We start from the raw sequence: 26,565 nt of genomic DNA, 5'->3' as shown, positions 1-26,565 counted from the left end.
AAACAAAGCTGCTCTGTGCAAAGAGATCCCTTAGCTAGTGAGTGGGCCTAGGCAGCCCCCTGAGCATCCCAGCTCACAGAGGTTTCCAATTAACACTGGAGTATAAGATCTGTTATACTTTTTTTCACTGCTGAATCTCTGGTGCCTAAAATAGCACATGCACATAATAGATGCTCAGCAGTTGTCACATGAGTTACTGAGTGATAACATTAGCAGTCACTTCGCAGTCACTGTGTGCCCCACCCAGCTCAATTCTCACAGCAACTTTAACTCCTTGTCCTCACACCACCCCTAGGACATGAGTTTTGCAGAAGAGAGCTTGAGAAATGAGGTGCTACAAAACACGCGTGCAGCTCACGTCCATTTGAAAGTTAGAATTTGTTTCCTCTGTAAGGATGTTGTCTGATCCTCCTTGTGTTGAGTAGATCTTGGGGGAGAGGCAGGAATGTCATGGGAAGGAATACCTGTCTCTACTAGCTAACATTATGCAGAGAGGCAGAGTGATGTACAGAAAAACCATGGGCCAGGGAGATCTGTCAGATCTGCGTTCAAATTTCATCTCCTTTACTAACCAGTAGGAACCTGCGCATATCACAACCTCTGTGAGCCTTGCTCAGTTTCCTCATCTGTTAAAAAAAAAAGAGAGAGAGAGAGAGAGAGATGTTGATGATGAAATCAACCTTGCCCAGCTTATACCCGGTATAGTGAGGCTCAGATGAAAGAGAAGACGGTATTGGATAACAGTCAGACGCTCTGTTAGGGTGAATTGTTATTGATCACTCATTTGAGGTTGGTCCACCAGTGTTTGGCCCCATTCTTAGGAGTTTGGTATCCTGAGGTGCTTGGGGAGATGTTGCATGTAAGTGAGTTATTCCATATAAAATGTTTTGAAGTGTCTTGCACAAAGTAATCACTCAGTGTATATTCGTATTATTGTTCTATTATTGTAAAAGCCCCCAGGTACTCCTGCTCCACCCTGGACACACTTTTTGTCTACACCAAGGGTGGCCAGTGAGTTTTACTTTGGTATTCAGGGTATTTACAGTGGTGTAACTAATTACCCCAGATCCCAGCAGCTTAAAACAGCTTGTATTCGATCTCACACTCTGTAAGGAGTTTGGACTCAGTTCAGCAGGGTGATTTTTCTGCTTTAGGTGGCCTTGATCGGGGTCACTTGGTGGTGGTCAGCTACCAACATGGCTATAACTGAGGGTCCTAGCCGGTGTCATTCACATGTCTGCCACCTTGGCGGGATCTGCTGCACCCCATCTCCTCCGCCATGTTGTCTCAGAACATTCCCACACCACCTGTACCGCAGGATACTCAGACCTCTTCTGTGGTGGCCCAGGACTCCCAAAGCCAGTGTTCCAAGATGCCCTTGTGAACATGCAAGGCTTCTTAGCCTCAGAAGTCCCAGCCTTGTCCATGGAGCCCTTTCTGAAGACATTGCTGGCCATTCTCTCTAGCTGTGTCAAGTCAGAGTCAGGCAAGGCCAACTAGGCATATCTAATTACGGGTATGCCCTTCAATAAATAGCAAAAAAAAATAAATGATTGTATCACCTCTAACTCTACTAAGTAGACTCACATTGAAATGCACCATCAGAAATTTGTGGAAGGAGGGAAGAGAAGGAAGGAAGGAGTAAGACAATGGGCTTCTTGTTTTGGAAAGCCACATTTTACTCTTTCTTCTGTAGAATGAGATTCTGATAGGATGAGTTGGGCTAAAGCCGCACACACGGTGAGGTAAGGCCTGCCCGAACAGTTATTCCTTCGCTTCTTTTGCTGGTTCATGAATGCATCTCTAACCAAACTTGGGAGGGTTCTAACTTACTTGTCCATTCTTTTCCCACATCCTGCTGAGATGGCAGTGATGAGCTGAAGACTTTATCTTCATTTCCATGGCAACAAGCATCACTGTCCTAGGGCCACTCCCGGAAACCTTTGCAAACTCTGCTTTCCCATTATGCCCAACCCCTGGGAGATAACAGAGTGTATGCAGAAGCAGCAAGACCCACCCTCCAGGCCTCCGTGGCTGGAGCAAGCCTAGGCTTCGGCAAAGAACGTCTGGCTCCTCGGACCTACAAACAGCAGGGGAAACAAAGACAATTAACTAAATTGGGTTTTCTCCAATTGTTTCTTCTTCTTGTAAAGTTGGCCCCAGTGTGAAATTTTCACTCCCAACTTACTTTCCACACCCAGACACCTTTACATCTAGAGTTTGGAAATTGCCTGAACAAGGGGAGATTGTACCTTGCATTTCCTGAGGGCTTTGTGTATCTCATGGCCTTGCAGTCTTTCTCAATTACTAATTATGGGCATTTATTTACAGCTCACATCTCAAATGCTGACGGTATGCAGTATGCGTCTATAACCAATGACTTGCCATTAATCAGTAATCAGAGATCCAAAAACAAGAATGTGTGAACTGTGGTACAGACCCAATTAACCTGAAATAGGAAAGGAGGGGCTTTCATCGAGTTACACCGTGCTGTGGGGTGTGCAGTATGTTCTAGAAGACCACGGAGGGGACCCTGACCTCATGCAGAAGGTGGTTACTTCCCAGGGGATGGATTCCTGAGCCTGTCATGCTCTGTCCTCCCTCCTACAGCTGACCAGGGAGTACAAAAATCCATAATGCAGTGAACCCAAATGGCCTAAAATATCTTCATGCTTAGAAGCCTGTGGGTAGACACTCGACACTCAAAGGCCTCATTTGGAGCAGGGCAGTTTCTGGAAGAAGAAGCGTGTTGACCTTAGCCCCCATCCTTTGATGTCTTCTCTGGGCTTCACTCTAAGAGCTCAGCCCACGTCCGCCTTCAGCCTCGTCGCCCTCACTGCTGTCTTCCTCACCAGTGTCCGCGCTGAGGATTAAGGGGGCAGCCCCGCCCCCGCCCCACAGCATTCGGGCTTGCTGGGAGCAGATCTCCACTGACGTGGGCCACCGAAGGGCAAACCAGTTACACCACAGCCAGGACCCAGGTGAGGCCACTTCCAGAGAAGACATTTTCACAAGGTTATGTTCTCTGGAATCTTTCATGTTTACTTTTAACCCCGTGTGTGGTATCCTGACCACCTCAAGGCAAGAACGCGAGGACTGAAATTCCTGCGTGTGGGCCAGAAGGTGCTCCCTGTTTCTGGAAACCGCGGCTGTGACCCAAGGAAGCTGTGTAGAACGCTGGCCTTTGCCCGTCAAACGGTAACAGAGCCGCTGCCTGCCTCACAGTTTACTCTGTGACACCGTCGCAAGTCCAGAGGCAGGGGCAGCTCCCCGTCTTGTGCTCGCACTGCCTGTGCCACACCTACCCTGGGGACGCAGGAATTCACAGAAGAAAAAAAGACAAAACCTTTGTAAGAGTCACGTTCAGGTGAATGGCCGAGGAGAAAGGGGTGGCCCAAGCGGAGAGTCCCGGGCAGGGCTGGTCTCGCAGAGGGGGTGGCTGGGAGCCCCTGCCGGTGGCACACCGGGCCCTGGGCGGTGCCCTCCTGTCTGCGTGGAGCTGCCTGGGGCGGAGTGAGGTCACCGCCAAGCCCGCCACCATCCTCCGTTCGCGCGACTCCTGCACCAGGAGGTGATTCTTCCCCCGTTAGGGACTTCAAGAGAGGGCTTGAAATAGCCACCTCCCCAGCTCATCCTTCACCCTTTGTGTGTACATAGCTTTTCCAGAAGGATCCACCAGCTGAAGCAATTGTCCTGCGCACCTCCCCAGGGAGTCCTAGGCCCGTACATTTCTCTGCTGCCAGGTGACCAGATGAAGCCTCTGAGGACGCATGAGCCCCTGCACAAGCAGGGCTGCCCCACAGGTGGGAGGAGATGCCTGCATCTGCCAGAACCCAAAGCCTTGTCTGTCCTGGCTGCAGGGGCTAGAGCCCGGGGGCTTCTCAACATGTGGTCCAGCTTTGTGACCGAAGCTCAGCCAGGGGACTGGTGAAAAAGGCACATTCCCAGGCTCTGCCTGGCTGTCGAGTCCGGGAATCTGCAGTCATGTTCCCAGCTGCCCCCTCACCCCCTGTGCTGTGCACTCATGGCTGGAGGCCCCGAGAACGAGAGCCCCTGTATATATAGATCCCCTTCCCCAGCACACTCCCACCAAGAGGAGTCCAGTGTCTTCCAGAGCCTAGTTAGGCCTAGAGAAGGCAGTAGCCCTGTAGATGGGGAAAGACAAGCCCCTGCCAGAAGGGTCTCCATCTCTCTCACTTCTGCATCTAGTCCTTGAGAACAGGGTGTAGCTGAAGAAACTGATAAGACAAGAGGTCCTTGACTGAGAACATTCTAGAGGCCCCACACTGTGCTGAGGACTGCATGTGAGCCATCTCTCATCCATGGGCAAGGTGCTGGTTGTTACCTATAGCTGTAGGCTGAGGACCAGAGAGGTTACGTGACTCGTCTAAGGCCACACAGCTGGTAAAAACAGAAGGAGGTTGTAACCCTGGGCTGACTGACTCCCCTGGGAACACTGCTAGGATCTGGAGGAGACGCTATGAGCTGGAACATGACCAGCCACCCTGAGACCGAGAAGTTGTTGTAGAACTTGAAATCTCAGCTTACTTTTTCCGAAACTTGTGCTGACTTTTGGAAGGAGACATTTTAGCCTGGCTTTGGGGCCTTGCCCTGTGGTGGCAGCAGGGTTTGTTAAACTAGAAAAGACACTTGGAGGTTCTGCCGATGAATCGTTAAAGCGGAGAGTGGTGAGTCCTCCGCAGGGGGACTGGGAAGCAGCAGAGTGGGGCTCACACCTTCCCTGGCACCACACGGCCACAGCTTCGGCCACCTTTACCTCCACTCCCCAGCCACCCACTGACCAGCCCCACCAGGAGCACAAAGCCAGGGTTGAGCACCCCCTGACCCACAGTGCAGCCCACTTTCTCTGCTGCTAATTAGCCCTGGGAGCTGTATTCTGATTAATCAGAATTGCAAGGCTGATGATGTCTGTCAGGAGACCACCTTCAGGACATACTATAATTGGGGAGTGGCAGAGCCTGCAGGGCTGCGTGGCTCATCTGCCCGGAGCCCCCGCACCATGAGCCCCTGCACTGGGACGCCCTCGTTATGCAGGAGACACAAGTCCACGCTCCCGTCGGGGTGGGAAGCAGGACCTCTGTCTCTCATCCTCAGACTCCCCACTTCTCTCTGCTCCCTCCTTTTGGTCAGGCATAAAGGACAACACTTACTCTTCTGGGGGCACAGTCTGGGTTTTAAGAATGTCTAGCTGGGACAGATGGCTTTTTTGAAATCAGGAGACCCTCTCAGGAACGTTGGACCAATGAGGGAAGATGAGAGCTCCCGGGGAAGTTAGAAATGGTCCAGTTCTACCTCCCCCTTACAGAAGAGCAGGGGGCCAAGGCCGGGGAGGTCAGGGTCATGCCCAGGTGGGGTCCTCCGCACTGGACGGGGGCACTGGAGCCCGGCTGAGCCGTTCCTGGTTTCCTTCCCCTCACCCCCACTTCAGTCACAGACTTCCTTCCTCAGTGGAGACTGCTGTCACAAGGGTCTGGGGAGATCACTTAGGCTTTAAATTTTTCCTTATAGGAGCCTGCTGATTATTTTCCCACTTTTCTGCTGAGCCGTCTGAACTCACATTCGAAACTGTGTCCCCCCTGTCTCTTTCTTAATATCTCAGCACAGTTCCTGCTGTGGACAGGCGTTCAACCTCAGGCCTGGCCGTGGAGGAGCTTTGCCCCCCGCGAAGGGCCTCATCTTGCGTGTGTGGGGTTCAGACACCTTGCTCCAGGCCTCCTGCTCTAGTACGAGACCATGTGGGGACAGGCCGTCTGAATAACTTAAGAATAGCTTCTGGTACAAACCTTGTTTTTTTTGGTCACTTTAATGAGATCTTTATATCAAAAAGATACACAAACTAAAAACTAAGTAGTAAAGTGGTTTTTTTTAATTGATAACAAAATCACCCATGACAGCAAGTCTACATCAAGCATTGATAGTATCTGGCACATAACAAGTACTTAAAAGCCCGTAGGTCTTTTATATCAATATTCTCTTGAAATAGGTTAATCCACAATCTAAAATTCAGACACAGTCTCATATAGGTGAGAAACTTTGCTGTATAAAAGATCTTTGGTTTTGTTTTTACAGATTTCCTGCTAATTGAATCATCTTTTTCTTGGGAAGGGAGGACAGAGCTAGCCATTTTCCTGGACCCACATGAGCAGAGACTGCCAGGTGCTTTGTGCTCATTCCTGCATGTATTTCCCCCTATTGGCCTCAGGGCAAAGTTTATTCTCCAATTTTCCAGTCGTGGAGCTCAAGATTGTTGGACTCCTAAGTGTTCTTTCCCTTTTGTGGTGTTTAGAAGTGAGCCCAGTTATGGCAGTGCAAACTCTGCACCAAAATGATGGATGTTGACCACGTGGTCGCTGCCAACTTCCCTGTCCACACAGGGACCAGCCTTCCTTGGGGCTGCGAAGAGCAGGGGTGCCCTTCAGAAGACACTGTCACCTAACCATTAGTGTGTCAGCATCCCCAGCAGGGAGGTGGCATGGGCCCACAGCCCAAGGGGAGTCGTAGGGAGCCCAGGTGCCCCCGGATGTTCTAGATAGCATAACCTGTGTGACTGCTGGGAAAACTCGTCCCAATGTGCCCTTTCCTTGTCTCTGAGGTGTAGGATTAAAAATACCATGTTTCATTCCCTGTTTCCAAATAGTCGTGTCAGGCTGTGTGTTCCTCGAGTTCTCAGTGAACACCCAGAATTGTCACGCAGTGCCCGGAGAGTGTTTTCATCGTTCTGACGAGATATTTCCTGATTTCCTGGCATGTCCTCCTGCACTCCCTTCGGGCCTCCTCCGCTAGAATTCACGTGCTGGAATCCCTCTGCAGTGACTTTGTGACCCGCCACAAAGTTCAGGGGCACCACCTGCCACAGAGCTGCCGCCTGACTCAGGCCTGAGTGGCCCCTGAAATCAGGGACAGGCGCTCCCTCTGATGCCATCAGACAGCATGCCCTTTCTCCCTGGCAAGCCCTCCTGGCCCCACAAAGGCGGCCGCAGTCCTTTGCCCAGAGGGACGCGTGGTGGTGAGTTGGTTAGCCGTGGAGCCCCAGCGCGGCTCTTCACCACCACCCTTGGCTTTAGCCTCTGGGCTGTGTGCCCTGGGGGGGCTCTCGTGCCAACCTGTGGACGCCCAGCCTTTATGGACATCGTCAATGTTCTTTATGAAAGGTTCCTGCCCGGGCACATCTGTCTTCTTCTTGCTCTATGCAGGCACGCATGCTCTCTGTCATAACTCATCAGGGCAGCCTCATTCTTAGAGGGGAGGGAAATGGGCTGTGTCTCTAACTGCCGTTACGTCACCACCACCATCCCCTCCCTTACCCCCACGGGCCACCTCCTTTGCATCGCCACCATCACCGCTGTCACTGCCCCCAGTCCACCCCCATCTCCCGGTTCCGCTCCCCATTCAGTCTCTCCCTTCACCCACCCCTCTCCCCATCATCACCGGCCTTTCCAGCAAATAACCATTTGGAAACCCCTGTTTGCTTGTGCCCGGGGCTCCCTTCCTCGTGTCATAGCAGAATCGGGCAGCACCCCTGCCTCCGAGGCTCTGGGACAGATGCAGGAGCCTCTCCTCTGCAGGGAGCACAGTGTGCAGTACCTTGGTACAGGCATGCAGTTAACTGAGGTAGCAGAGCAGCGGGCTGCCCGCCCCGCCAGGAAGGAAGATCATGCTCCGGCTCAGTGCAAGCAGGACAGCCGGAGGTAGCGCCTGCCTGGCTTTAGGACCCGGGTTTCTGCTGATGTAAATGAATGCAGGTGTGGGCGGCTGCCTCCGTCAAGGTGAGCAGTGCTGAGCAGTCACATTGGCCTGGAAACACACTGGCCATTAATTTATTCAGTCCAGAACAAAGTCAGTGTGCCAGCCCCAACCTGTTGTGACGCCAATATTGGGGGACCTTTCCTTCCTTCTCCGTTTTCCCCCGAGCAGCAACCGTACAAAGGAAACTTCAATCCCGGAGTGAGGCTGGGGGGAGCCGGTGCCCTCCCATCTGTTCGCCCGTGCCCCCAGCCGCGTGCTCTCAGAGCTGGACCTCGTTCATTAGAACAATAACCCCCGGTCCCAGGAGCTTGGGGGCTCTTGCTGAGCGTAACAACTTGAGGCACATGAAGGAAAAATAGAATGTTTGGCAAGAGTTTCTTTGAAAGTTAGGCTGAATGACCTAATTAAATACATCATTTTCAAATGGAACACAGATTTTCTAATGCAGAAGAGGAACTGTTAAATTTCACAGGTTTCCACATTTGAGAATTGTCTGAGAATCACTTTTTTGGGCCAACACTCTTTTCTTCTTGATCTCCCTCAGGCCCTGGGTGACGTCATCCAGTCCCATGATTTTAGACCCTCGAATCCCTGCCCCTGGTCCCTACCCCTTTCCCGAGCTGCAGGCTCACAAAGCCGATGGACAGCCCCTTGATGTTCTCCCCTGGGACACTTCAGACCCCCCCCCCCTCCATCCTGGTGTGCTTGGAACACATTCTTGACTTTGCACCCAGACTTCATCATCCCCTGTTTGCCCATCCTGGGGACTAGTCAGTGGCTTTCACCTGGTTATTCTGGCAAAAGCCCACGCTGCCGTTCCTGACCCCCGGCTTTCACTCCCAGCCCCAGCTCTGCCTGAAACGGCGTGCAAACCCCCCACCCGGGTCACTGGCACCTCTTGCTTAGACAAGCCCAGTCGCCTCCTCGGCTGGCCCCCTCCTCCTTCTTGTGCCACCATATCCCGGTCAACCGTCCATCCAGCAGCCACCATCCATCCTAAAAACAGAAATCACACCCTATCACCGTCCTGCTCAGAATCCTCCAGCAGCTTGTCCGTGCACTCAGGGCACAGTCCGAGCTCCCCGCACGCCCTGCGGGCTCTGTCCCACTCTGCCCTGGCCTCTTCTTCAGCACCTCTTCCCATTCTTCCCTGAAAATGCCAATTTCGTCCCCGTCTCAGGGACTTGGCACTTGGTCCGTCCTCAGAGCCTCTCTGGTTTGTTCCCTCACTCCATGGAAGTCCCTGCTGAAAGGCCCCGAGAGTCAGGCTCATGGCCATCTCAGACACTGTACACCAAGAGAGCAGATGAAGAGCTCAGCACACAGGGAGACAAGGCATTCGGCCCGCACCGTAGGCCTGGGTCCTGCAGGAGGAACCGCCCATAGAACAGGCAGGGGCATCCAGCACTGACCGTAGAATTAGTAGGGCCCGCTGCAAAACGAAACCGTGGCACCCCGGCCTCACCACCCCACAGGCCCCTTGACCCACCCCACTGCAGACGGGCCTCCTGCCAGGGCGTGCACCGCTGCACCGGGGGGCTGTTCAGGGCCTTACTTGAAGGTGAGCGAGAGGCCCCCACACTGTTGGTACTGTGGTGTTGTCACAGCCTGGGGCAGGGATAGCTGCCATCACAGCCCTGCCTGGTGGGGTGTGCCCAAACGATACCCTGCCCACATCCTCACCCAGGCCCCCGCCAGGGGTGGAGGGCACACACAAAACACAGACCCCCTCCCCCAACCTGAGCCCTGCAGCACCTCGGGTGGAGGGCACCAACAGAGGTTACCTAGAGGAGGAACCCCCGGGGGCACCAGGGCTGAGGAGCTGGCAGCAGGGAGCCATCCCGGGGAGGCCAGGAGACAGTGGGAATGAGGAACACACGCATGCTGGGGCCCCAGCTCCCGCGCGTATCCTCCACTGTCCCATTGGACTTTGCTTATGAAACACAAATTTAGAGGTAATTGTTAAGTATTTTAAGACCATAACCTCTGAGCATTTAACACCAAGCACCAAGGGCCCTCTGAGTACAGAGACCTGGGTCATTGCACCGGTCACACACCCGTGAAGCCAGCCCTGGCTGTGGGGCTGGGCCTGAGGGCCAGCCTGGGCTGCCCTGTGACCCTCTCCAGCTTTGGAAGCACCTCTGTGGCGTGAACAGCCCTGGGTCCCTGCCAGGCTCCTGATGACTTCCTGCCCCTGCGGCTGTGGCCACACTGCCACTTGCAGTCACACAGTTCTACCAGGGACCTTGCCCAGGAGCCTTGTCTGAGGGGCCCCACCATCCTCCTGGAGCAGGCCAGAGCCCCACTATCCAACCTGTATGCGGGCAAAGCCCTGGATTCCTGGGTGAGAATTGGATGAAATATACAGATTTCTTAGATTGCCATTTATGATCGTTTAATTTCAAGTGTTGTCCTGGGGGAAAAATACAACCTGAATATGGATTTTTTTTTTTTAAATTGAAGTATAATTTACATACAAAGAAATGCCTAGATCACTGTGAATGATTTTTGACACATGTATACACCATCACTCAAATGAAGACATGAAACGTTTCTGTCATTCTAGAAAGTGGTCTCAGGTCCCTTTCCAGCCAACCCTTCCACACCCAGAGGCCATCACTGTTCCAGTTCTGACCACTGTGGATAGATTAGTTCAGGTATTCCTGAACTTCGTGTAAGGAGAACTCTACAGAAGGGATCTTTGGGTTCTGACTTCTTCCACTACCATAATGTATCAGTTTTGTCCACATCATTAGTAAATCAGGTCTTTTTTATTGCTGAGTGGTATTTGCATTGGATGAGTTTATCACAGTGTGCAGGGTCATTCCTGGTGATGCACATGAAGTTGTGTCCATTTGGGAACTATTAAGAATAAAGCTTCTATGAATGTTTATATTTATGTCCCTTTGCCTACATAGGCTTTCATTCCTCTTGGGTAAATAAATACTTATGGATGGCAAATAAATACATTAAAAGATGAGGAACATCATTAGTCATTGGGAAATGTAGGTTAACAACACAATGATATACTATTACACATCTCTTCAAATGGCTAAATCTTAAGACTGATCATCGTAAGTGTCGACAAGGATGTGGGGGAACCGGAATACTCATAGAGTACTGGTGGAAATGTTTTCTGTTGCGGTGATTTTTTTTCTTACCTTTATTTTTCTCCCTTCTCCTTCTTTTTGGTATTCTTTCTTCTTTCTTCTTGAACTGGAAGTTTTCTTCATTGTCTTTTGACTTCTGTCATCTCTGATGAGAAATGAAACATCACTGTTACTGTTGTTTTCTTGAAGGTGATAGATCTTTTTCTGGCTACTTGTTACATTTTCTTGTTACTTTTGGTTTTTGGTAGTTTGGTGATGATTTGCCTTTGTGGTTTCCTTTGTGTTTATTTTATTTGGGGTTCACTGACCTTCTTGGATATGAGATTGATGTCTTTAGGTTTTGTAGATTTTTAACCAGTATCTTTTCAAATACTCCTGCCTTATTCTCTCTCTCCTCTCCTTGTAAAACTCCGGTTACATGTATGTGAGTCCTGTCCCACCAATGATCTGTTCAATATTTTTGTCTCTGTGCTGCAGTCTAGGCTTTTTTATTACTGCTTTGTCTTAATTTATTCATCCCATTTCCTGCTGTGTCCAGGCAGCTTATCCTTAATAAAGTCTACTTGGTAAATCTTTTATTTCGGATATTGTGTATTTCACTTTTATTGAAGACACGTTCTTCTTGAATTTAGTTCACTTCAACATAGATTCCTTCTTTACTGTCCCATGACTTCAGTAAAAGTATGAATTTTAGTTCATCTGGTGTTTCCTGGTTGTTATAATGGGAACAACAATCTGCTGCAAACTTCTCTATCCTAGACAGAAGTAGAATTCTGTGTGTGAAATTTTAGATGTCCTATTTTTTCCCCAATATTTCCCGTATTACTAGAAAATTGCGGGGATAGTACAAAGAATTCCCGTATATCCTTCACCCAAAGAGCCCATTCGCATTTTGCCAACTACCCTAATCATGTTTTTTTTTTTTTTTTCCAGTAAGGGAATTCAAACCAGATTGCTCATGACACTTGGCTGTTATCTATCAGCCTGCTTGCTTCAATTCAGAACAGTTCTTCAGGCCTTCCTTGCTCTTCATGTCTGTAATGTTTTTAAAGATTATAGACCAGTCATTTTAATAATGTCCCTCAATTTGATTTTGTCTGATGTTTTCTCGGGAGTACATTGAAGTTAGAAATTTGAGGCAAGAATATAACTGAGGATCTGCTGAGTTCTTCCCCTGTACCCCATCAAGTAGGAATAGATGGCAGCTTGTCCCATCACTGCTAATGTTAACTCGGATCACTCAAATGACATAATGTCTCCCAGATTTCTCCACTGTAGAGCTGCTCTGTTTTTCCTTTGAAAATAATAAATGTTTTGTAATGAGATATTTTAAACTGTAAATATCCTGTTACCCCCCCTTCACCCACTAGTCTTAGCATTTATTGATTTTTTTTTTTGGTCCTGAATGAAAACTTTCTCATTTTATCATTTCTTCTACATTTATTAATTGAAATTCTATAAGAAAGAATTCTCTCTTTTCCCCATTTGCTTACTTTTTAAAAATCAGTGTGAATTTCTCTTTATTCAATAGGATAGTATCTGTCACTATCATTATTTATTTTCAGGCTCAGAATGTTATAGATTTGGCCAGTGAGAGCTTCTTCGAACTGGCTTCTTTGTCTTTTGATATACCCCCTGGCTTTTTAAGTGCTTCCCCACTTCCTGGCACAAAAAGACTTTTGGGGCTCTTCTTAGACTTCGCCTGCCCATTTCCTGGCACAAACGAAAGAGCCTTGCTTCCCTTTAGTGGTGAATTGCATTTAGAAATGAGGGTTAAGTGTGCTCCTTACTACTGGGGTTTTGCTCTCCCAGAACTCTCAGAGAAAAGACATAGGAAATGTATGTATGCCATGATCCATCATATCAATACTCCCACCATGACTTTCCATCCATAGGGTTCATTCTAGCTTCCCCTCTTTTCCATTTTTGCAACCCTCTTCATCAGCGAGAAACCTAATTCCCCTTATCCTCAGTGTGTTTATTTATTGCTAGGTCTCCCTATACAGATACAAATCTTCTGACCCCTATCAGGCTGCTGTCTCCCTCAGCCAACTTCCTGTGTGGACCCTAGTCCCACCTTGCCACCACCCAGCTGAGACACCTACCAGAACCAACTCAGCCACGTCCCTTCGGTATCCTTCCTTTTGAGGGCCTGACCCCAACTCGGGTCACCACTGTACTCTGCTGCCTTTCTGTGAACCATGAATTTTTGTAGCTAAACTATCATTAGAATTTGCTCTGCTTGGAATGAAAAGTGAAAAGTCATTCTGGCATGTTTAGAGTTGAGATGGTAAGTATGCTTTTTGTCATGAATGAAAAATAATTTGTCTTGGTTAATATGACCTATTGAGAAGGGTATTTCAACTTTTAATACTGTGTAATTCTTTGTCCCTATAACTAACATTGAGCCAGTACTTATTACGAAATGATTTCTGCCCAGGCTTTAGGTAGATAAACGTCAGTGAGAGTCGAGCCCCGCTTGGCAAGGCTGCTGCCTCAGGAGGGCAGGACCAGTCAAAGACAGGCTTGTTCTGGTCAATATCAGCTAGAGATCAGGGGGCATAGTAGGCTGGAGACCCACACTGAGCTGGGCCTTCCCGAAGCAAGGCGTTGCTTACTCAGAAGGTCGTTCAAACTCAGCTCAGTCTTGTCCGTTTCTTTTATCAGAAGAGGTCCAAAAGAGGTCAGTCAGTGACATCGTATTTGTCACCAGCCATATCTGTCTGTTGCCGAAAGTACTGCCACTCAGAGTCTCCTACTCAGGGTTTCAACGTAGAAGATAGGGATACAGCTTATTGCTGGTCCTTTCTTTCTCCACGGCACCCCAGCACTAGGCTTCTCCTTATTGTTGGAGTTCCTGCTGATGGGAGAGTTTAAATTTGCTTTAAACATGCAGGTGGACTCAGGAAAATTAAAATTGGCTCTCTGTCAGTGACCCCAGCTTTTCCTGAGTCTCTTCTGCCACAGAAACTCTTCTTACCCGCTCTCCGAAGTGCAGACTGATGGTGCATTGAACAGAATATCTTTGTATTTATCTCCAAGTGTTCTTTAATTGTTGCATTCGCTTTTAAAAAAATCATTATCTAACTTCTGCCTCTAAAACTATGGCAGATAAATATTTGTTAAATCCTCTGAAGCACTGATGTGCTGGTAAGGAAAGACTTAGAGGCTGAAAAGACAAGTGAAATCAGGAATGCAGAGAGCTCAAGTAGCCCTGCAGCTGGCTTTCCCTGGAGAGCCTGGCCCAGGTGGGTGACCTTGAGCTCTCTTTGGCACACCTTACACCATTCAGGGTACCAAGGACACATCCCAGGGGACTTCCAAGGGGGGCATATGTGGAAAATGTTCCCCACCCCACATACACATGAGGGACGCCAAAGGATTACATCCGCAGCAGAAGGGCGAATGAGAAAGAAACGAAGTAACTGCAAGATAGTGTGCGGCAGATCTTGGCTCGAGGTGAGAGAATAGCAAGAGGACAGAGCGGGAGAAAGTGCCTGATAATGCATAGTCACGTGCTGATCTGCACAAGGAATTACAGCGCAGATGCAAAGCACCTGAACAATCTCAAGCATACACTTAGTGTAACCCGGAACGATGGAGTCCTTGGGTACCCGGTGCAATCAAGACAAGCCCATCTTCAAACCAGGCCTCGGGAACTCTCAGAGAAAACCTTCAGGAAATATGAGCTCATTAAAAAAAAAAAAAAAAAAAAATCTTAAAACCCCATGGGTTAAGGCACCACGCAGGAATCAGCAGAAAGAGCAAAAGGACACAGCATATAAAATATGTCTGTTGAATATTTTTAAAAGATTGAAAATAGGATTAAAAATGAAGAGGCTATGTACAAATAACCAATCACCCCTGTGCAAGATGAAATAAAACCTCTGGAAATAAAAATTTCAAAGTTAAGGACTCCGTGGGAGAGCGTAAGAGTAGATTAGAAAAGCCAAAGAGGAAATTCAGGAGCTGGAAGATGAATTTAGAAAAGTTACACACAGTGCAGCACTGGAAAACAACACATGGGAAATGTGAACAAGGTAGGAGAGGTTGAGACAGAAGGAGAGAGAACTTGCAACACAGTTCTCATCAGAATCCCTGAGGAGAAGAAAAAGGAGAAGCAATGGAGCAGAGATAATATTTAAAGGAGCCTGTGAGTTTTCACAAACCGATGAAACACAGGAATCCTCACTTCCAGGAAACCCGATGAATGACAAGCTGCATAAATGCAGAGTAACATGCACGCTTACATCACAGAGAAGCTGCAGAGAGCCAAAGAATCCTAAAATTACCTACATGGGAATAAGAAGGTTGTCAGCTGACATCTCAAGAACAACAGAAGCCCAAAAGCAGGGAAAATAAATGTTTATTGAATTGAGGGGGAAAATCGCTAAACGTAGAATTAATTACACAGCATGAGTTATTCTTTAAAATGAGGATACCGTGGATATTTTAGACACACATTACAAAGAAAATGTGAGGCATAAAAAGGAATTAAGAGAAATAATGAATTAAGGTGCTCTTGTCATGCATTTAGGTCATGAAAGGAGTGTTTGGATATGTTCTAAGGTTCTTTATATGGAGGGTATTTAATTTTTACTTGAGTAGAAGAAAAAAAATGAAAGGTGAAATAAGGAAACAAAAGAATGAAAGAGGAACGTAGAAAAAGGCGATCAACAACCTAATTGGTGTATCTGGAGTAATGAGATGTGCATACAGTGGACACTGTAAGAGAAAATGAATGAATTGCAAGCATAGGAGGTGCGCGAAGCCACACAGTGTCAGAGCAGAGGAATGAGGTCTCAGATAAATAAATACAGTATGATTGATTCAGTTATATAAAATAAAACTCAGAAACATGTAGAACAAGCAGTATATTGCCATAGAAATACAAAGTGAGATCGAATGGCAGAGCAGAAGCCAAGCAAGAATAAAGAAGAAATTGAGGATGATGTTTACCTCTGAGTAGAAACGAGGGCGACATGGAGAAATTCGAAACTGAGAACACCGTTCTTTTTCTCGAAATGGGTTGATGCGTACATAATCGCCCCCGTATGGCAGTCCTTACAGTCCTTACAGTCCACAAAGTGTCTAAGTATCCTTTCACAGTCATTATTTAATAAGAATAATTTAACCACTTACAGTTATTTGAATTTGACCTTTATGTGGTGTGAGACAGGGTTCCAGGGCGCCTGTTTTCCAGGTGGAGAGCTGGCTGCCCCAGCATCATTTGCCAGACGCCTGTCCTTTCCCTGGTGCAGTGGTCACTCTGGTCAGACACCGGATTTTCACGTATATCCCCTGGGATGTCTGTCTGGTCCCCTCTCCTATTTTATTGCCCCGTCTGCTGTCTGTGATGTGTCTCTCCTCGGCCAGTATCACTGTTGTGATCACAGCAGCGGCAGCTTTGTGGTTGGGTGTTCCCATAGTAGAGATTGAGGCACAAATCCCCTCCCTCTTCTTTTTATCATTTTCCTTGGTTATCCGGGGGCACTTACTCTTCCAAATGAACTCCTTAAGATTATTTCATCCAATTCCAAAAGGATTGCATTAAATTTGTAAATTTATGGTAATGTCTTTCCACCCAACAATAAGAAATACCTTTGTATTTGTTCAAATCTTATTTTATGACCTTCAGTAAGATTTTATGGTCATTTTGTGTTGGTCCTATGGCTTTCTTATTAAATTTATCCATAAATATTTTATGGGTTTTACCATTATTATGAGTGGACTCTTATTCCCTTTACCATTTCTAATTATTTATTGCTAATGAAGAGAAGAATGATTAATTTTGGCATATTTATCATCTGTTCAACCACCTCATCATAATTCTCTTGCAATTTTAATATTGTCCCTGGAGTCTCTTTGTTTTTTAAGTATACAGATACACAGTCAGCAAAAAGATATAGTTGTCAGTTGCCTTTTCCAAATTTTTACTGATTATTTCATTTTCTTGTCTTATTATACTTCCTTTTTGAATGAAAATGGTGATGACAGGTGTCCCTGCCTGGCTCCTGATTTTAACTGGAACAGTGGTTGGCCATTTAAGATGCCGTGTTTAAGTTTTCCTGTTTCTTTTTCCTTAGAGTTTTTATTTGGAATGACTACCGTAGTTTAGGACTTTTTATCTCTTTTCTTCTCTTTTTCTTAGAGAGAGAACCTCAAGCAGGCCCCTTACCCAGCACAGAGCCTGACACGTGGCTCCATCTCACAGCCCTGAGATCTCAGCCGAAATCAAGAGTCGGACACTTAACTGACTGAGCTACCCAGGCGCCTCCTTTTATTTATATTTTTGCTCTGGGCTTTGAGATATGTCCTGTACTTGATCACGGAGGCCAGTAATTTGAGTCTCGATAGTGACCATTCTATCCTTAAATTCCTCTGATTTTCTTTTTGGCTCAAAATTCATAGTTCTCTTGAAACCCCCTCTTGGCGCTGTGCTCAGTTCTCCGAGAGTTCCAGTACTGTGTTGTCTCTGCTGAACTGTCATCCCCTTCCTCTGGCTGTTCTGGTCCTGGTCATTCTTCTCTCTGGAGGCTGAGCCCCCTCCTGTAAATGACTATTTCCCTCCACCTACTCACTGGGCCTCAGGTTCACACACTGAAGGACCTTCAGGCAGTAGTGGTCCCATAAACAGTGCCTGAGATGGGGTTGGCCAGCCCTGGGGGTCTCCATGTGGGAGTAGACAGGTCGTAGGGCTCCTGTGGAAAGCTGGAGGAAGCCTCCTACTCTCTGGCCAACATGTGCTCTCCCAGTCTCAGGGATAGAGCAGACAGTCCACTCATTCAGCCAGGAAAGCCAGCCTCCCATGAGCCTCTGTGCCCACCTGTCAGAGGCCTCAGCAGCTGCTTGGCTCAGACAAGCCAGACGGTGGGAGTTGACAAGAGAAGAAAAGATACTATCTTTTTGATCCAATTACTAAGCTTTGTTTTGATATTACGGCTGCTAATCCCATTGAGAGAAAAGGACAGATCTTTGAGAAGGGAAATTGACACCCTTCCCCTTAGAAAATACTAAATTTTTCTGTGCTAATATTAGATCTTTTAATCGAGCTCCACTTTTAAAAAATAAGTAGCAGAATAATCAAGGAGATGAGCATGTTATTCTCTCTAGTTGTGAGACACATCTATGATAAGTGATCTACAAGGCCAAGGGTTGACCCAGGGGCAGCTCTTGTACAGCAGGTAAAGGGCCCTAGAAGAATGTAGCATCCCCTCCGTGCTCGTAAGTCTGGAGTATAAATGTTGGGGAGCACCACGGCGCTTCATGCCGAGTGTCTCCACAATAATCCTTGAAATAATTGGAAGCGGCTCATGATGTCATGGCCTTGAATCATTAGTTGGTGGAGAAGCAGGAAAGAACCCATGTAATGAGGTATCAGCGAGAGAGTAGAGAGACCCATCAAGAGCGGCAACATCTGCCCCCCCTCAGCTCGAAGATGCAGGGAGCCCCGAGGAGCCAGAGAAAGTGACAGGAGGGCTTGGTACCAGGAGGAAAAATGAGGGGTCTGGTGACAGAGAATAAGACAGTTGCAAGCTGAAGAGGCTTTAGGCAAAGAACGAGAACTTGGGGACAGGAATATATTTGGAGGAAGTGCTCTAAAACAAAACCACTTTGCAAAAGAAACTCTCCCAAGGGCAAAAATCCTATTGTGTTTCACATTTTCATGCAGCTTTTCTTTTTCAGAAGGTCTCGGAAATAACCCTTCACAAGCCAGTTGAGATAGCTTGATAGGGCAAACAGAGGCAAAGAGAAAAAAGAAGAGATTTTTGTAGTTAGCACATGGGCTTTTATACACCTAAGTTCACAGTTGCGAGGTGGTTTTTCACGTCTCGTCGGATCTCCGCAGAACACCCTCATGCTCCTGTTCAGGAAACTGGGGAGGCTCACACAGGAAGGAGACTTGCTCTGCTGGAACCCAGCTCTCAGACTCTCACCCTGAGCTTCCCACACTGTCCACTCTGCCCACTACTCACTGTGTCACCGTGTCACCTTCCTTAAAACCTCCGATTTCTGATGACTCAGATCTCTAGACAGCAATTTGGGGTGTCTGCAGTTTCTTAATCAGATCCAGTCTTTCTCCCCTTGGCATTTCCTGCAGCCGCTCCATGTCAAGCCCAATGCCCCACTCTGAACATAAGAAGTAGAACCTGGCCATTGCCCCGAAACCAGAGAGACACCCCCATCCCCCACCCCGAAGCACTCAGTGACCCTGAATTCCGGCAGCTCAGACCTGCTGTTCTGTCTGACCTGCTACCCTTATACTGAGAGAAGTGCTGAGTGCTGGCCAGCAGCCTGGGAGCCCATCTTAGATGGAATATGCCTATGGGAAGCCTCAGGGAGAAAGCTCTAGAAATGGTGAGTCAGGCCAGTCACTGTTGTCACACAAAGTAGAGAGTGAGGTGGCAGGATAGCACAAAGGGCTCCCAGAAGGAAGAGACAGCAGGACCTGCCCGTGGTAAGTGGGTCTGACACCTCTGCAGGCACCAGGGCCCAGGCCGTAGGCTGCCTTTGAACCTGAGCTCCAGGCTCACCTGGCAGGTCAGAGGCCCTGAGCTATTGAGCGCAGCCTGCAGAGTTTGAGCTGCAGTTCAGTCCTGGGCCCTGAGAATGTGTGGTTTCAGGCTCCCTCACCTCAGAGGCTGGGCAGAGTTTACATGGGTCAATCCAATCCCCAGCTCAAGGAGAATCACAAAGGGAAGCATGCCATTGAGACCTTTTGAGGCTTGCTATTTCAAGCCTGCCTTTTAAAACCAGTTGGTACAATTTATAGATTCAGTGTAAACAGGCTCACCTTTTTGTGAAGGCAGGTCTCCTGAAGATGGTCACCAGCCCACATTCGTGTCCCCACTTGTGTCAGTAAAAGCACATGGCTTCATAGCTTCCAGTCCTCTCGAACCTGTCACTAACTGAGGGTCTGAATTGAGCACTTACTATGTGCCAACCTCTATGAATTATGCCATTTAGTCCTCAAAACAATCCTGTAAGCAGCCAACTGTTGTTATCTTCATTTTTAAATTAGAGGGAAAAGGGAGTAGGGGACTTGGCGGGCCTTTGACTTGGTAGGGTCGGAGCACAGGACCGATCAGTGCTGACCTGCGTCTGCTGACGCAGGCCTATCCCAGCTCACTCGTGCTCGGCTCAACCAGGGGCCCTTCCCATGTGACAGTTTTCTTCCCACGTGAGCAAAGCTTTGTGTCCTCCCTTCTCGGGTCTCTCTGCGAGGTTGGAAGCTCCAAGGACAGGAGGTGTCCAAGGTAGGGGGAAAAGGTGAAACTCTGTGGCAGCCTTTTCAAATGACATCTGTCACTGTAGGCCCTCAGCGGTATTGGGGAAAATACCCAAAACTTGGGAATAAGGCAAAGGGCAGGTGACATGTCCTCCAAGGTCATATTGGCACAGTGTTTGACAGGCTCGCCCAGGGTCGTTTACGATCTGGGCCAGAGGTTGCCCCTCTGTGTATCTCACCATGCATTGCTAACTGAAGGCCCTTACTATGCAGTTACCCGCTAACTCATAGATTTGTTTCCAGTAAAGATGCAAACTGTTACCGCCTGGTGGGAAAAAAAATAGCCTGCAAGGTTGTGTCTTCTTGTCCTGTATGTCATTCACCAGCTGTGTGCCTCGCCCCACCCGTTCAGTCCACCTTCTGTCTCCAACGCCTGTGTAGCCCTGAACCAGCTTCTCACTCCCGCAGGTCCCCTCGTTAATGAGTTAAGTAAATCTTCACCTCATGTTCACTTTATATTCTCATGAGAGGCACGCTTTTAAGTTTTTGAAAAGTACGCTTTGGCATTGGGTTCATCTGTGGCTGGAGATGGGCACCTCCAAAAGCCCTTCCAGAGACATCAGGGCATATGTGACAACCAGCGGTCTGTTACATCCTGATCCCTTGGCCAGAAAGAGCCAGCTTGTTGTGCCAGCCCTTGTTCCAGGCATTTCTGACTTTGATGTAATGGTTCTTTTTTTTTATTAAATTTTTTATTTAAATTCAATTTAATTAACATATACTTTAGTGTGTGTGTGTGTGTGTGTGTGTGTGTGTGTGTATCACATCTTCTTTATCCATTCATCTATCAATGGACATTTAGGCTCTTTCCAGATGGTTTATGTTTGAAGCCCGTTTGTTGGACCTTGGTTATAATCTCTCAGCAATACACATGACAAGTTACATTAGCTTCCAGCAATGGGTAACCAGATATTTCTGTTTAGCGTTCAGACCTAGAAAATTTGGGCATGTCTTTCAGAGCTCGTCAAAATTCTGCTTTTACGAAGTACACAATTGCCTCAGCGTAGGGTCCGCTCTGGGGTCACTGAGAGGAAATCACATCTGCCCAGCAGTCACCTGGACCATTTCTGGGGGAAAAAAGCCAGAGAAGGAGGGCAGGAAGGCGCTAAAGCTGAGGGGCATCCCATTAGAGGGAGGGGGCCTCTGGCCAGGGGTCTATGCATGGTAAGGAGCGGGTTTGGGTCTGTGATGCTCCGAGACCCCAGCAGGCCTTCCTCACATAGCACTGTGGACCTCCAGCCTGTAGAGAAAGTGCTAACTGGGCCTCCAAGCTGCACGCTTTTGGTGTATGTGCAGCAGAGATCCTGTAGGCCAGGCATGCTGATGTTTGGAGGTGCCCTGATGTTGGAGAAGCTCACACTGTGGATGTGTGGACCCTCCCGGCATGAGTTCCTTGAGGCAGGACCATATCCCTGGTTGAGATTGTCCCTCAAAGGATTTGGGTGAGATTGGTTGAAATCTAGGCTCGGCTGCCTCCCACCTACTTGTTATCTGAGCATAGGCAAATCACCTCTTGACTCGTATTTCCTAATCTGTTGAATGGGCACGTATGTACGCCACAGACACATTCAGGGTGAGGCCTGTGCGTGCATCTGCTTCATGGGGCTGTTGTAAGGATTAAAGGAGAATGAGACAAGCTCATGTGTTCTAAGTGTGAGGCACGGCACGCGTCGAGTAAATCGTGGTTACTCTACACACTGCCCTCTCTGGAATGTGCATCTCCCTAGGGGTAGCTACAGATTCTCTTCCCGTCCCTCCAGTGTGAATGAGACTTTCCAGGGCAGAGCTGAAGTTGGCACAGCCCCAGCCACCAGGGCACCCAGAGGCTGTGTTGGTTCCCACCAAGGTGACTCGTGGTGAGAGCCCAGGAGGGCTGCTCCCTTCCCCACCAGCAGCCCGGAAGGTGCCAAGAACCTTCTGGCCTGTGGGAGGAGCCCCTTTCAGCCAGGAAGGGAGCCAGGGTGCTGAACATCAGGGCGATTAGACCTCCTTTCAATGCTCAGTACTCAGGGGCTGACAAACACCTCCAGAGAACGAGAGGCACCCCACTTTCCCCAGGGTACAGTGGGGCAAAGCGGCAATTTGGCGTCTGCAGTCATGACTGCCGGCAGCCTGCACCTGCCTGGCAAGGTTTGTCTCAGAGCAGGGCTTTGTGAGCCGGGCTTCTTCCTGTGAGCCCCCAGGCTGCTCCCCAGCCCCAGCCCAAGGCTCTGCCCCTTCTCTATCAGGCCTCGGGTCAAATGTCACCTCCTCAACAAGGCTTCTCTGACTCCAAGAGAGTTGGCCCACCGCGGCAACCGGTCTGTTTCCTTCCCAGCATTGACTACAACCCACATTTGTTTGTTTGTGTTCACGCTCCTGTGTGTCTCCCTACACGGTAGCGTCCTGCCCTGAGGACAGTTTCCTGGTGGGCCTTGTGCCCCCAGCACCTGGAATCGGTCTGGCACAGAGGAGGTCCTCCTGGACTCTTCACCGGCTGTGTGGGTGAAGCACCCCACTGTTACCACCTGTGTGCGGCACGGGCTGGGGAGCTGGGTCTCTGTGGGCTCCTGCACAAACTCAAGTTCTGCAGCTACATACAAGGCACTTGCATGGTCTCTGTCATGAGCGAGTCAAAGTTCACCAGACACTGTCTCCCGTCCACCTTGGGCGTGTCTGAGAGGATACGTGTTCTTGGAAGGTTCGGGGTGGGGAGTCCTGGGACCAGGAACGGCAGCTCCTGGATGGCACATCCACCTATCCAACACCTCTGTATGCACAGCGGGCTCCCAAAGGCAAGTCCTCAGCTCTAGGTCCTTAAAAAAACCTGACCATGACCCAGGCTATGTGCTGTAGCTCCCCGGTGGGTAGGTGCTTTTGCTCAGAAAATAAAGCATTGAATCCATCTGTAAAGGGCAGTATCTGCTGACAGGTGGGCACTCAGTTCCTGTAAGGGACCTTCTGGCCACCAAGGCCAGAGACTGCCGCTGTGCTGGCCTGGGGCTCACGGCAGGTTCCCGGCAGGCTGTCAGCGCGGGGCGCCTGGGGTTTGGTGCTGTCCATGTTTTCTCTGGCCACGGCCTACTCTTCTTGGCCTGCTCTGGGCCCCGCAGAGTAGGTGCTCGCCTCAGAGCCAAGCCGTCACCTCAGTGTGGTTTCTTGGTGGGGTGCGATGAGGTCATAAGGATTTCAGGCCTAGTCCTTTGCTGGACGAGTCGTGGGGACCTCCCAAGATGGCATCACGAGAAGGGGGCTCTCCTCAGTGGTCAAGCTGGGGACAAGGTCTCGGTCAGGAGTGCTGCCCAGGGCAAGCTTGCCTGCAGCAGTTAGCATCCCTCAGTAGAAAACTAGCATGCTTCCCCTCATGTGCCACTCGGCACCAGCCCCCAGAGGGAAATGCTCACTGATGTACTTTGCGCCAGGGCACCAGTTATGGAGACTGAGTCAGAGTTTGGAAACTGCCACGTGGTATGGTCAGTGATGAGAAAGCGGGCCCCCTGCAATGGGGGAACAAAGAAGGACCCACCTCTTCTGTCTGATCCCTCGACGGAGTCCCGTGGACTCAGCTCCCACTGTCGCTAAGCTGGGCCACCTCCCCGTCACTGGGAGGCGATGGCAGCCCAGGTCTGTGAGTTCAAATCGAGAATCCCGATCTGAGTCACAGAGGGGATCTCTAGCACCAGCTGGTACAAATGGACTTGTTTCTCTGGCGTCATAACTCTCATGTAACGATTCCCATTTCTGACTGCATTCAGTAAATTTAATTAGTGTCGAAAAGCCACTTATTTGGTAAGATGATCAGTTTCTAACCTGGGTAAATGACTTTTTTTATGACTATAAATTAAGCACATTATATCTTTTTCATGCATCATGGTCGTCCTCATAAATACTGTAGACAGTTGCTGGTGGTCTCACTTGGTTACCTTTCCCATTACTGTCTTATCATCATCCTGCTAGGACTGGGGAATTCATTCTGTTTTAGTAACAAGGAGGAAGTAGTGACAAGGGGCTTGTTTAGCGAGGAACCCACTGCTTGGTCCACGTCTCTGTGGCCAAGGATGGGATTCCAGGCCCACCCCTGTGCAGGACGTTCTCAGCTTGTCCCCGGGCCTGCTGGGCACAGGCTGGGAAAAGCAGCAGATGCATGGCTGCTCAGGTACTTTTGTCTTAATTGCAAATAATTTGATTAAAAAAATCAAATATTTGCCAACAGCCCATTTCCATGTCAGAGAGAACCTGAGTGTTCTTGACAACTTCTGTGAGCACAGGTTGGCCCGAGTGTTTTCTTAACACTGATTCCTCAGGGCACAGCCTACGGGGGAGGCCTCAGTAATGCCTGTGAGCTACTCATACGTGGGAACTGGAGGCCTGGTATCCAGTGCTAGTCTTTGGAAGCACTCACTGCGATTGGAGCCTGCTGGTGCTTGAGAGGAGAAAGGGTCGGATGGAAGGGGTTCTGCCCCCACCCTCTGCCCTGCCATCCGTTGCAAGCAGGCTTGGCTTTAACTGCCTAGGCTGAGTTAGGTGGTCTCTGAAGTCTCTTCCTACTCTGCCACTCCAGATTCTAGTCTCCTTTACCCCACAAGGCCCACCTCCATCGACCTTTGTCTCCCGTTTGTGCCTCCATCTTTCCAGCTTCCCTCCTGCCCTCCGACAGAGGAGGCAAGGGGAGATGTACCCCTCAAAAGGTCCCCCCGTGGGGGCATGGGGCCCCCACTACCCTCCCCATCTCTGCCTCTAACCTGAAGTTTGAGCAGTCGTACCAAATCAGAGTTGAGAGGGTCAGCTTTTAAAACTCCTGTGCTTCCCTGAGCATGAGTGTCCAGGGCTCTGTGAGGACAGAGGCCCCGCCCCGTACCTGCAGGGCCTCTCTCATCCAGAGAGTGGGGCAGACATTCTTGGGAAGGGAATTCAGAGGAGGGGGCAGCGGGCTCGGCTCGGACTTGCGCTGGCAGTGAGCACCTCAGAGAGGTGCTAGACCCCAGGGTGTGAGTACTTGGAACTGGGTCAGCTGGAAAGAGCTGTATTAGTTTCTTCTAGTAGCCGCCAGTGCTTTCCAGGGTAACCCATTTTGCAGCCACCCAGGAGAGTCATGCTAATCAAACACACTCTGTAGCAAAGTAGCCATCAACACCGTGGGTGGAGGGCCTCCAGCCCAGGGCCTCCCACTGCCAGGAAACCTCAGCTCCCCTCCACCTTTCAACCTTGACAGGAAAATGTGTGCCGGAGCTGATGAATGCCGCCGAGCCTCTGCCGTGACACGTGGAACGTCAGCCAAGTGGATAAAGGAGATTCACACGCCTGCTTAGGATCCGTACTTCGACACTGCTCAGAAATAGTTTGACCTTCGCCCTTGGACCAAGTCCTCTAGGCAAAAAGTGACTCTTGTGCTTGGTGGCAGCCTCTTTCCCGGTCACCACCATCCGACCCCATTTGCTACCCGCCGCCATTATGAACATCTGCAATGCTCAGCCAGATGACCTGATTAACATGCAACACTGCAACCTTCTCTGCCTTCCCGAGAACTACCGGATGAAATACTATTTCTACCATGGCCTTTCCTGTCCGCAGCTTTCTTACATTGCTGAGGACGAGGGCGGGAAGACTGTGGGCTACGTCCTGGCCAAAATGGAGGAGGACCCAGATGACGTCCCCCATGGACATATCACCTCGCTGGCGGTGAAGCGTTCACACCGGCGCCTCGGCCTGGCCCAGACGCGGATGGGCCAGGCCTCCCGGGCCATGATAGAGAACTTTAGCGCCAAGTACGTGTCCCTGCACGTCAGGAAGAGTAACCGCGCAGCTTTGCACCTCTATTCTAACACCCTCAACTTTCAGGTTAGTGAGGTGGAACCCAGATACTATGCAGATGGCGAAGATGCCTATGCCATGAAACGGGATCTCTCACCGATGGCAGATGAGCTAAGGCAGCTGGAGCTGAAGAAGGGCAGGTTTGTGGTGCTGGGCTCCAGGGAAAACCAGGAAACCCAGGGAAGCCCACTTCCTAGTTCCGAAGAGGATGGTCAGAAGGAGGAGAACCCCGCCGCTGATGATAGTGGCAGTGACAGCAAGGAACCCAGCGAGTCCGAGGAGAGCACTGATGTCCAGACAGCTCAGAAGGTTCAGATTCCACCTCCTAGAACCTGTTTAAGCATTGCAGTTCCTCGCATCTCAGCCACGTCTGCCCTCTGAGCCCTGGCTTAGCCTGTCTGCTCTGCAGCACCTTTCCTGGGATCATCTCACAATGGCCCCAATGGCTTCTCACTCTCAACAGCAACCGTCTACATATCCCACTGGGATTACAAAGGAATACCTGGATACAAGAGCCTCCTGCCCAAGAGCCAAGAAAGTTTGGGGCCTGCCATCACAGAACCTTCTTTGGCCTGCTCACACCATGCCACCATTTTACTCTGTAGTAGT

At 49.4% G+C, this 26,565-nt stretch overlaps 1 protein-coding gene and 1 pseudogene across 1 annotated transcript in view; both read left to right on the top strand.

Annotated features, from left to right (window-relative positions):
- FSTL4 (follistatin like 4) overlaps positions 1 to 26,565 on the top strand; it is a 403,664-nt gene that overhangs the window by 165,698 nt on the left and 211,401 nt on the right. The gene's annotated exons all lie outside the window — the stretch shown is intronic.
- Positions 25,503 to 26,285, top strand: LOC113929893 (annotated as a pseudogene).

Source organism: Zalophus californianus, chromosome 5, assembly GCF_009762305.2.
Source record: "Zalophus californianus isolate mZalCal1 chromosome 5, mZalCal1.pri.v2, whole genome shotgun sequence".
In the NCBI taxonomy this organism is placed as follows: Eukaryota; Metazoa; Chordata; class Mammalia; order Carnivora; family Otariidae; genus Zalophus; species Zalophus californianus.
Note: the sequence above shows the minus strand (reverse complement) of the source record. Positions and strands in the feature narration are given on the sequence as shown.